This window comes from Neovison vison, chromosome 3, assembly GCF_020171115.1.
Source record: "Neovison vison isolate M4711 chromosome 3, ASM_NN_V1, whole genome shotgun sequence".
Classification (NCBI taxonomy): domain Eukaryota; kingdom Metazoa; phylum Chordata; class Mammalia; order Carnivora; family Mustelidae; genus Neogale; species Neogale vison.
The window spans coordinates 196,266,179-196,279,409 of NC_058093.1; positions in this window are offsets into that span (position 1 = coordinate 196,266,179).

A 13,231-nucleotide genomic window follows, 5' to 3' on the forward strand; every position below is an offset into this window, starting at 1 on the left:
TATGAAGTAGACAAACAAAAAGAGATAAAAAGACTGATACAATTATATGACAAGAGAAAGAGAAAAAAAAAATATATATATGCAAATAAAGAAAGTACCTCGTCAAAAAGAACCACAAGTGTAAAATTTATATGCTATCAGGACAAACTCAAAAAACACAGAAAAACTGGTGGAAGAAGATGGGGGAGTTCTTATAAATTCTCAGTGTGTGAGAGGAAGGTTGTTTTGATTCTCCCTGGATGTATCTTGATATCTTTGTTAAAGGACTCAACTTTCCTAAGATAAAGGGGATTAAAAATTGGTTTACCTATAGGTGTAGTATTGATTGGGGAAAGGGGATTACTTTGAAGTTAACTCTATATGAATATTAGAGGATAAAAATAAGAAGGAATATACTAGACTAAACTAAACTAAAATTTAAAAAAAAAGGAATTCAAAAAATAAAATTGCAAAAGAGAATCATAGGTGTATATATCAAAAAGTTCAGGTTAGAAAGGTATTATGGAATTTGATGTACTGTACAGCTCGCTGTGATGGTAAATAGGTTAAAAAATTACCTATGTGTAAATATATATATATATATATATATATATATATATATATATATGAACCGGAATAGTGGAAACGAGTGAATAATACAAGTTTTCCTATGAAGAAGTGGTGGTTCTCTTGTAGTCCTTTTTTTTTTCTTTTTTGGTTGGTTTTCTGGGGGAGGGGCCTGCCACGTGGGTTGTCAGTCAATGATGTTTCCTGAGTTGAGTCCCCCCGCCCCCCTCAATGGGGTGGGCTCTGGGGAAACTGGTTTTTTTCAGGCTTTTGTTCTCTGGCGGTTTTTTTGCTTGTTCCCTTTTTTCCCTCTCACCTTGACTGCCTTTGGTGGTTTTTGTAGTATTAGAAGAAATCAAACCGTACCCTGATCTCCGTCTCAGAGAGAAGCCTCAGTCTGGGTGCAGAAGCTGAATAAATTCCCCCTGAATAAATTCCCCCTTGGCCGCTGGCAGCGCAGGTTCCAAGTTTCAGACCCTGGGGGCGCAGGATCTTTTGCTCGTCCCCAAAGCCAAGGCAGTGGCGGATGTATGGGAGCTCCTGACCGCCAGAGAGGTTCCAAGCAGTGATCACACACTGAGATTTTGCCGCCGGCCCGGGCTGGGAGTGCCCGGCTTGCACGCACCTCTTTTCAGAGGTGGCTGTGGGTCGGGCGCGCGTCTGGGGCACTGAGAACGGGGCGCAGGTCCGTAAGCCACAGGCTGGGCTTTTGTGCGCCTCTGTCCGGGGAAGAGTTTCACGCGCGCGCGCGGCTTAGGCTTTGAAACAATGGCGCAGGTCAAGGAGCGTCCGCTGGGCCTCAGTAACCCAGGGGAGGTCGAGCGACGTGCGCTCATATCTCAAGCTTTGTGGTAGGGCTAGCACGTTTTCTGCAGACCGGCGCAGCTCCCATCCCCTCACAGGAGCCAGAACCCACGGGCTCTGGGGCGCGCTGGCGGCTTAGGGACCAGGAGCTGGTTTCTCCGCTGCACTCTCTCTGCCTCAGCGCCGGGGAGGCCGTCTGGGACCGGGGACTTAAGCCCCTGTCCCTAGCCACCCTGATTCCCACAATTTCCCGCCGCGATCCTTTGCTCTTTTGGAGTGCTTTCAACCAGTCTCCAAGTTAATGCTGGTCCCCAGACGCAGGGCACTCTCGCTTGTATTGGGGTATTACTCTCCCACCGGTCGCCTGTGGTGGCTCCCTCCCCCTTTTGTTTATCTTCCGATATCAGTCCGCAGTTCCCATTCCACTTTACCTGCTCATTGGCGTCTTCTGTCCCTGTAGAGATCCAGACATGTATAATTCTGTCCTTAGGCTGATTTCATGGGTGATCTGAGTTCTTTGGTAGGTAATCAGCTCACTTTGGGGTACCAGCTGAAAAGACGCCTCTTCCTACTACCCCGCCATCTTGTCCCCCCCGCACCTCTTCTTTCTATGGGGAAGTCTGAATGCTGTGTTGTGGCTCCAGAACTCCCTATCATGAGGGCTTGGGGACTAGTAGGTTGACGATGGATTTGTAAACACAGGATATGGTTCAATTCAGTCCCAAGTAGAAAGCAGTTCCAATGTGCAGTGGCTTATTTGAGATATCCAGCAGCCGAGTAAGGGCAGATATCAGATCTTTGCTCACACTGAATTTGTGTCTATGATGACCGACAAATGGAGGGTGGCACCAAGAGGCCATGGAGGAGTTCCCACGCCAAAGCTTGTGAGATGCTCCGAACAGCGAGGTTTCCTTCTACTGGACAGTTGGAGTCTGGTTTGTTTGCTCTAGGGTCTCCCATGTGGAATGTATGGGTAGCAGAGCCCTTCAAGTTGGATGCCTGGAAAGCACAACTCCATTGACATTTGCAGCTTAGGAACATGACAGGTTCGTTCTGGTGGCTCTGGGATGAAGTACCCAGGCCTTGAGTTGACAGGAATCTCTTGCAGTTTGGTCACAATGCTGGTTTGTTATGAGGGAGATCTTAGAATGTGCTGGTGGCTAATGTGCCATGCAGGATTCTCGTACACGGAGGGTTTGGCACTCGTCAAAGAGCACAATTTCCTTCTTGGGACAAGAGGTGTTCAGTTCTGTGGCCCAGGGACAAGGTGATGTATCCTAACTTGGTATTCCAGAACAGGCCCCTGATCACAGATGCCTAAAATCCTATTCTAGGATTCCATTACAGTCCTAGGGGCATATCAGGTTCAATCTTCTGACTCAGGACCATTGACTTGGCTGTGTGCCTGGATGTAGGTGATCAGGTTGTTTCAGACTGTACATTTGCATACAGAGTGGTTGCCAATATTGGGGTTGGCTCAGGGGCCTTGCAGTTTTCTCCTAATCTGGAAGGTTTGGGTAACTGTGACAGGCACAGTTTCTTTCTGATAGCAGCACAGTGGTGTAGTGTGGCTCCAGAGACCCCATCCTGTTGGTAATGTAATCCATGGTTTTAGGAGAGAAATCTGCAAACACAAATTCAGGTTAGGGTTAGTGGAATGGTGGTCTCAGGCCTAATGCACAGACCTGGAGGGCAGCTCGTCAGGAACTGTAATTGGGGTGACGGGAAGGTGATAACACAGACTTTTCTATCAGGATTGTGTGTCCAGATGACCTCGGAATGCAGGTGTGTACTCATGGGTCCATGGGGCACTTTTCCTCTCTAAGGATCCTGGAGGCTCCCCATAGTTTGATGGCATTTTCGGGGAAAGGGATAATGCACTTTTCCATCTTAGGGGTGTCCCAATACAGGGATTCCAGAGATGGGCTCTGGGTCAGGGCACCTGGAAAAGCCCACCAAGTGTTAGGATTTTGGCCTAGGGCTGTAACGGAACTACAATGCAGGATCCTGGTGGTGTAACTGAGAGGGCTTGTTTGAAAGCATGAAGAACGGCCTGGCGAGTCTGCCCAGAAACACCCCATGAATATCAATCTACTCATCTCTCAAGGGAACCCGGATTTATACTTTGCCCTGGCTAGTAGTGCTATGTCTGAAAGTGCCTGAGCCCTGGCTTCGTGTAAGCGACCCAGAGTGTGGAATCCATATCCGGCATGTAAGAGCAGCCATGGCCCAGGGCCGTATCTCTACCCATCCATGATATTCATGCAACTGCCCCAGACCTTTGTTGAAATCCCTACCAATGGGTGAACCTGAACCACAATAGAGAACTCCTCATTCCATATGGCAGGAATCCTGACTGTTGGGATAGGTGTCAATCCCTCAGAATGGGAACCAGCTGCATGGCCAAGGAGACCACGCCCACTCCTGAGGGCTGCCCTGAACACAGGGAGGCATTGTGACCCTCAGTCTGAGCATGCTTTCAAAAAAACGCTCTCAGTTGCAACTCCAGGATCCAGCATTGCATGACTGGTATGCACCTAGGCCCAAATCCTAACTCTTGATGGGGTTTTCCATGTGCCCATTCCCAGAGTCTGACAGTGGAATTCCTGTTTTGGGGTACCCTTAAGATGGAAAAAGCACTTTTCACTACCCTTAGAAAGCAACCAAACTATTGGGAGCCGCCGGGATCCATTAGACAAAAAATCTCCCATGGACCCATGAGACAACACCTGCATTCCGAGGCCATCATGTATACAAAATCCAGATACAATAGCCTGTGATACTGCCTTCAAGTCACCTGATTTACAGTTCTGACGTGCTGCCTGACAGGTCTATGCATTGGGCCTGCGATCACCTCACCACTAACCCTAACCCGAGTTTTTGTTTGCAGACTTCTCTCCCAAAACCATGGCTCACATTCCTTTCAGGATGGGGTCTCTGGAGTCACACCACAGGACTGTGCCTGCCATCCCCAAGGAAACTGTGTCCGTCACAGTTGCCCAAACCTTCCAGATTAGGATAAACCTGCAAGGCCCCTGAGCCCACCCCAAAATTGGAGGCCACTCTGGACCCAAATGCACAGTCTGAAACATCCTGATCACCTCCATCCAGGCAGACACCAAGTCAATGGTCCTTAGTCAGATGATTGTACCTGACATGCACCTAGGACCTCATTGGAAGCCTAGATTAGCTTTTCAGGCATCTGTCCTAAGAGGACTTTTCTGGAATACCAACTTATGATACAACATATGGTCACTGAGCCCCACAACACACATCTCCTGTCCCCAGATGAAAGCCACGGTCAGGACCTTTTGTAAACCCTGAGGGTAGTTGAATCCTGCACAGCCCCTTAGCCACCAGAACACTCTAAGATCTCCTTGGTAACAAACCAGCATTGTGACACATCTTCATGAGACTCCATGTGAACTCATGGCCTTGGTACTTCGACCCAGAGCCACAAGAACAATCCTGCCATGCTCCTCAGATGCAATGGTCAATGCAGGAGTGCTTTCCAGGCATCCAGGCTGAAAAGTTCTGCAATCCAGACTTTCCATATGGGGAAACCTCGAGCAAACAAAGCAGAGTCCACCTGTCCAGTAGAAGGACACCTTACTGTTTGGAGCATCTCACAAACCTCATCGAGGGAAATCTTCCAAGGCCTAGTGACGAGACCCCTCTATTTGTCAGTCATCATAGACACAAACCCCGGCATGAGCAAACATCTGACATCGACCCTTACTCAGGTGCTGGATATCTCGAATAAGGCACTGCACATTGGAACTGCCTTCCGCTTGGCCCTGAATTGAACCATAGCTTGTGTTTAAAATGCCATCCTTACCCTACTGGTCCACAAGCCCTCTTGATAGGGAATTCTGGAGCCACAATGCAACATTCTGCCATATGCATAGAAAGAAGAAGGGTCTGGTGCATCTGCCCAGAAGCTCTACATGAGGACAGATCTGATCAGCCCTCGAGGGAAGCCCTATTTATACGCTGCCTTGGTCCCTAGTGCTGTGTGACAGAGCCTGAGCCCTGACCTCGTGTCAGCCACCCAGGAGGCGGGGCCCAGATCCAGCATGTGAGACCGGCCATGGACCAGGGCCATAATCTCTACCAATCCTTGGTATTCAGGCATCTGTCCCCAGACCTTTCGTGAAATCCCTACCAATGGGGGAACCCAAAGCACAATAGAGAACTCCTCCTTCCCCAAGGCAGGATTCCTGGAAGTTGGGATGGGTGTCCAACCTCAGAATGGGAGCCAGCTGCATGTCCAATGAGACCACACCCACTCCAGAGGGCTGCCCTTGGCACAAGTAGCCATTGTGACTCTCCGCCTGAGCATGCTTTTTTTTTTTTTTTCTGAGCATGCTTTCAAACAAATGCTCTCAGTTGCACCTCCAGGACCTGCATTGCAGGCCTGGTAGGTCCCTAAGCCCAAAACTTAAATCTTTGTGGGATATTCCAGGTGCCCAGACCAAGAACCCATCTCCGGAATTCCTGTTTTTTGGAAACCCCTATGATGGAAAACAGCACGCTTCCCTTTTTCGGTTAAGGCACCAAATTATTGGGATCTGCCGGGATCATTAGAGAAGAATAATCTACCATGGGCCCATGAGACCACACTTGCATTCCGAGGCCATCCTGGACACATTATACAGACTCAAAAGCCTGTGCTTCTACCTTCGAATCATCCGATTTACAGTTCCAGACGAACTGCCCTCCAGATCTACACAATGGGCCTGTGATCACTTTGCCAATAACCCTAACCTGAATTTGTGTTTGAAGACTTCTCTCCCAAAACCATGTCTCACATGCCCTCCAGAATGGGGTCTCTGGAGCCACACCACAGGAAAGTGCCTGCTATTCCCAAGGGAAAAGTGTCCATCACATTTGCCCAATAATCTCCAGATTAGGAGAAACCTGCATGATCCCTGAGCCCAGCCCAATATTGGAGGCAACTCTGGACACAAATGCACAGTCTGAAACACCCTGTTCACCTGCTTCCAGGCAGACGCTGAGTCAATGGTCCTGAGTCAGAAGATTTAAACTGATATGGCCCTAGGACCTCAATGGAACCCTAGATTAGTTTTTCAGGCATCTGGCCCGAGAGGCCCGTTCTGGAATACCAATATGATACAAAATATGGTCCCTGAGCCCCACAATAAAACATCTTCTGACCCCAGACGGAATAGGTGCTCTTGGACCTGTGTCAAACCCTCAAGGTAGATGAATCCTGCACGGCCCCTTAGCCACCGGTATTTCTAAGAACTCCCTGGTAATAAATGCTTTAACAAACTAGCATTGTTACCCATGTTCATGAGATTCCATGTCAAGATAAGTCCTTCATACTTTGCCCCAGAGCCACCAGAATGAACCTGCCATTTTCCTAAGCTGCAATGGTCAGTGGAGGTGTGGTTTCCAGGCATCCATACGGGAGTGCTCTGCTACACAAACTTTCCACATGGGGGACCCTGGAGACAACAAACCAGAATTTCCCTGTCCTGGAGAAGGAAACCTTCTCTTTGGAGCATCTCACAAGCCCCAGCATGGGAAATCCTCCATGGCCTCTTGACGCCACCCCTCCATTTGTTGGTCATCATAGACAGAAACTCCAGCATGAACAAACATCTGACATCTGCCCTTACTCAGGTGCTCGATTTTTGATTCAATCGCTGCACACTGGAACTGCCTTTCACTTGATTGAATTTAACCATAGCTTAGGTTTACAATTCCATCCTCAAACTCCTGGTCAGCAAGCCCTCTTGAGAGGGAATTCTGGAGCCACAATGCAACATTCTGCCTTCCCCATAGAAAGAAGAAGGGCCTGGTGAGTCTGCCCAGAAACTCCACATGAGGATCAATCTGCTCGGTGCTCGAGGGACCCCCGATTTATAGGTTGCCCTGGGCACTAGTGCTGTGTCTTACAGAGCCTTAGCCAAGACCCAGTGTCAGCACTAAAAGATTGGGGCCCATATCCAACATGTAAGACCGGCTGTGGCCCAAGTCCGTCATCTCTTCCTATCCCTGGTATTCAGGCATCTGTCCCCAGACCTTTGCTGGAATCCCTGCTAATGGGGGAACCTGACACACAATAGAGAGTTCCTCCTTCCCCTTGGCAGGAATCCTGGCTGATGGGATGGGTTTTCAACCCTCAGCGTGGGAGCCAGTTGCATGGCCAGGGAGACCACATCCACTCATGAGGGCCACCCTGGACACAAGCAGGCATTGTGACCCTCAGCCTGAGCATGCTTTCAAACAAACGCTCTCAGTTGCAGCACCAGGATGCCACATTGCAGGCCTGGTACACACCTAGGCCCAAATCATAACCCTGGGTGGGATTTTCCAGGGGCCCAGACATTGATCCCTTCTCTGGAATCCCTATTTTAGGGCACCCTTAAGATGGAAAACAGCACTTTTCCCTTCCCTGAGAACGCCACCAAACTATTGGTAGCCACCAGCATCCTTGAGAGGAAAAATCTGCCATGGACCCATGAGACCACACCTGCATTCCGAGGCCATCCTAGACATAAAACCCAGATACAAATTGTGTGCTACCACCTTCGAGTCATCCGATTTACGGTTCCTTACGAGCTTCCTTCCAGGTCAATGCATTGGGTCTGCAATCACCTCTCCACTAACCATAACCTGAGTTTGTGTTTGCAGATTTCCCGCCAAAACCATGGCTCATATGACCTCTAGGTTCTGGTATCTGAAGCCACACCACCGAACTGTGCCTGAGATCCTCACGGAAACAGTTCCCATCACTTTTGCCCAATACCACTAGATTAAGAGAAACCTGCAAGGCCTCTGAGCCCAGCCCAATAATGGAGGCCGCTCCAGACACAAATGCACAGTCTGAAACACCCTGATCACCTCCATCCAGGAAGACACCCATGTCAATGGTCCTGAGTCAGAAGATTGAACCTGACATGCCCCAAGGACTTCATTGGCACAGTAGATTAAATTTTCAGGTATCTGTCCTCAGAGGCCTGTTCTGGAATACCAACTTATGATACAACATATGGTCCCTGAGCCACAGAACAGAACATCTCCCTGAGAAGGAATCCGTGCTCTTGAACCTGTGTCAAACCCTCAGGGTAGTTGAATCCTGCATGGCCCCTTAGCAACCAGCACATTCTATGATCTCCCTGGTAAGAAACCAGCATTGTGACCCATCTTCTTGAGACTCCATGTCAACTCAAGGCCTCGATACATCACCTACGAGCCACCAGAACGAACCTGCCATTTTCCTCAGCTGCAATGGTCAATGGAGAGGTGCTTTCCAGGCATCAATGCGGGGTGCTCTGCTACACAAACTTTCCTAATGGAGAAACCAGAGAAAACAAACCAGACTCCCCCTGTCCGGTAGAAAGAAACTTTGCTATTTGGAGCATCTCACAAGCCCCAGCTTGGAAAATCCTCCATGGTCTCTTGACGCCACCCCTCCATTTGTGGGTCATCATAGACATGAACCCCAGTGTGAGCAAACATCTGGCATCTGCACTTACTCAGGTGCTGGATATTCGAAACAGCAGCTGCACACTGGAACCGCCTTTTGCTTCGCACTGAATTTAATCATAGCTTTGTATTACTATTCCATCCTCACCCTACTGGTCCGCAATATATACTGATAGGGAATTCTGGAGACACAACACAGCATTCTGCCTTCCACATAGAAAGAAGGACCTGGTGACACTGCCCAGAAACTGCACATGAGGATAAATCCACTCGGCCCATGAGGCATTCCCGATTAATAGTTTTCCCTGGCCACTAGTGCTGTGCCTGAAAGAGCCTGAACCCCGATCTCATGTCTGCCACCCAGAGGTCGGAGTCCATATTCAGCATGAGAGATTGGCCATGGCCCTGGGACGGCATCTCTACCCATCCTTGGTATCCAGGCACCTGTCCCCAGACCTTTGCTGGAATCCTAACCAATGGGGGAACCTGAAGCCCAATAGAGAACTCCCCCTTAACCATGGCAGGAATCCTGGCTGTGGGATGTTTGTCCAACCCTCAGCGTGGGAGCCAGCTGCATGGCCAATGAGACTACGCCCACTCCTGAGGGCTGACCTGGGCACAAGCAGGCATGGTGATCCTCAGCCTGAGCATGCTTTCAAACAAACACTCTCAGTTGCTCCTCCAGTACCCGCATTGTAGGCCTGGTATGCACCTAGGCCCAAATACTAACCCTTGGTGGGATTTTCCAGGTGCCCAGACCCAGAGCCCATCTCAGAATCCCTGTTTGGGGCACCCTTAAAATGGAAAACAGCACTCTTCCATTCCCCGAGAAAGGCACCAAACTATTGGGAGACGCCAGGATTTTTAGAGAGGAAAAATCTCCCATGGACCCATGAGAACAAACCTGCATTCCGAGGCCATCCTGGACACACAATCCAGAGAGAAAAGCCTGTGCTACCACCTTCGAGTCATCCTATTTACAGTTCCTGACGAGCTGCCCTCCATGTCTATGCACTGGGCCTGTGATCATCTCGCCACTAATCCTAACCCCAGTTTGTGTTTGCAGACTTCACTCCCAAAACCATGGCTCACATTCCCAACAGGATGTGGTCTCTGGAGACACACCACAGGAAAGTGTCTGCCATCCCCAAGAAAACTGTGCCCACCACATTTGCCCAAAACCTCCAGAATATGAGAAACCTTCCAGGCCCCTGGGCCCACCCCAATATTGCAGGCCGCTCTGGACGCAAACGTGCAGTCTGAAACACCCTGAGCACCTCCATTCCGGCAGACAGCCATGTCAATGGTTCTGAGTCAGATGATTGAAACTGACATGCCCCTAGTACTTTTCACTGGAACCCTAGATTGGGTCTTCACACATCTGTTCTCAGAGTCCTGTTCTGGAATACCAAGCTATGATCCAACATGTGGTCCCTGATCCCAACAACAGAACACCTCCTGTCTCCAGAAGGAAACGGTGCTTTTGGGCCTGTGTCCAACTTTCAGGGTAGATGAATCCTGCACGGCCCATTAGCCTCAGCACATTCTATGATCTCCCTGGTAACAAACCAGCATTGTGACCCATCTTCATGAGACTCCATGGTAACTCAAGGTGTTGGTACTTTGCCCAAGAGCCACGAAATGAACCTGCCATGTTCCTCAGCTACAATGGTCAATGGGTGTGTGCCTTCAAGGCATCCATGAAGTAGTTCTCTGATACCCCAAAATTCCACATGGGGAACCATAGAGCAAATAAACCAGACTGCCACTGTCAGGTAGAAGGAAACCTTGCTGTTTGGAGCATCTCACAAGCCCCAGCATGGTTAGTCCTCCATATTCTCTTGACGCCACCCCTCCATTTGTTGGTCATCATAGACACAAATTCCAGCATGAGCAAACATCTGACTTCTGCCCTTACTCAGGTGCTGGATATTCGAATCATTTGCTGCACACTGGAAATGCCTTTCACTTGACACTGTATTCATGCGTAGTTTGGGTTTACAATTCCATCCTCACCCTACTGGTACACAAGCCCTCTTGAGAGGGAATTCGGGAGACAAAACACAACATTCTGCCTTCCCTATAGAAAGAAGGGCCTGATGAGTCTGCCCAGAAACTCCGCATGAAGATCAACCTACTCGGCCCTTGAGGGAACCCCGATTTATACTTTTCCCTGGACACTAGCACTGTGTCTGACAGAGCTTGAGCCCCGACCTCATGTCAACCACCCAGAGTTTGGGGCCCTTATCCAGCATGTGAGACCGGCGATGGTCCATGTCCGTCATCTCTACCCATCCTTGGTATTCAGGCAACTATCCCAGACCTTTTCTGGAATCCCTACCAATGAAGAAACCTGAAGCACAATTGAGAACTCCTCATTTCCCATGGCAGGAAGCCTGGCTGTTGCAATGGGTCTCCAACCCTCAGAATTGGAACCAGCTGCATGGCCAATGAGACAACGCCCACTCCCGAGGGTCGCCCTGGGCAAAAGCAGGCATTGTGTCCCTCAACTTTAGCATATTTTCAAAAAAAAAAACGCTCTCAGTTGCATCTCCAGGATCCCCCATTGCAGACCTGGTACGCCACTAGGACCAAATCCTCATACTTGGTGGGATTTTCCATGCCACCATACCCAGAGACCGTCTCTGGAATCTCTGTTTTGGAGCACCCCTATGATGGAAAACAGCACTCTTCCCTTCCTTGAGAAAGGTTCCAAATTATTGGGAGCTTCCAGAATGCTTAGAGAGGAAAAATATCCCATGGACCCACGAGAACACACCTGCATTCCAGGGTCATCCTGTACACACAATCCAGATACAAAAGCCTTTGCTACTGCCTTTGAGTCATCAGATTTACAGTTCCAGATGAGATGCCCTACAGATCTATGCATTGGGCCTGTGTTCACCTCACCACTAACCCTAAGCCAAGTTTCTGTTTGAAGACTTCTCTCCCAAAACCATGGCTCACGTTCCCTCCAGGATGGGGTCTCTGGAGCCACACCAAAGGAAAGTTCCTGCCCTCCCCAAGGAAACTGTGTCCATCACAGTTGCCCAAACCCTACAGGTTAGAGAAACCTGCAAGTCTCCTGAGCCCAGTTCAATATTGGAGGCTGCTCTGGATTCAAATGCGCAGTCAGAAACACCCTGATAACCTCCATCCATGCAGACACCCATGTCAATGGTCCTGAGTCAGATGATTGAACCTGACATGCCCCAGGACCTCACAGGAAGCCTAGATTAGCTTTTCAGGCATTTCGCCTCACAGGCCTATTCTGTAATACCAATATGATACAACAAATGGTCCCTGAGTCCCACAGTAGAATATCTCCAGTCCCCAGATGGAATCCGTGCTCTTTGACCTGTGTCAACCCTCAGGGTATATAAATTCTGCACAGCCCCTTAAACACCAGCACATTCTAAGATCTCCCTGGTAACAAACCAGCATTGTGACCCATCTTCATGAGATTCCATGTCCCATCAAGTCCTTGGTAATTTGCCCCAGAGCCACCAGAATGAACCTACCATGTTCCGAAGCTGCAATGGTCAGTGGAGGTGTGCTTTCCAGGCATCCATGTGGGAGTGCTCTGCTACCCAGTGATTCCACATGGGGGGACCCTGGAGCAAACAATCCAGACTGCCACTGACCGGTAGAAGGGAAACTTCTGTTTGGAGCATCTCAGAAGCACCAGCGTGAGAAATCCTCCATGGCCTCTTGACACAACACCTCCATTTGTTGTTCATCATAGACAAAAACTCCAGCATGAGCAAACATCTGACATCCGCTTTTATTTAGGTTCTGGATTTTCATTTCCACCTCTGCACACTGGAACTGCATTTTGCTTGACACTGAATTTAACCATAGCTTGGGTTTAGGATTCCATCCTCAGCCTCCTGGTCTGCAAGCCCTCTTGAGAAGGAATTCAGGAGCCACCACGAAGCATTCTGCCTTCCCCATAGAAACAAGAAGGGCCTGGTAAGTCTGCCCAGAAACCCTACATGAGGATCAATCTGCTCAGCACTCGAGGGAACCCCGATTTATAGGTGCCCTGGGCACTAGTGCTGTGTCTGACAGAGCCTGAGCCAAGACACAGTGTCAGCCACCCAGAGATCAGGGCACATATCCAAAATTTGAGACTGGCTATCGCCCATGTCGGTCATCTCTACCCATCCTTCGTATTCAGGCATCTGTCTCCAGACCTTTGCTGGAATCCCTGCTAATGGGGGAACCTGAAGCACAATAGAGAACTCCTCTTTCTTCATGGTAATAAAATTGGCTGTTGGGATGGGTGTCCAACCCTCAATGTGGGAGCTAGCTTCATGGCCAAAGAGACCATGCCTGGTGATAAGGGCCACCCTGGTCACAAGTAGGCATTGTGACCCTCAGCCTGAGCATGATTTCAAACAAGACCTCTCAGTTGCACTTC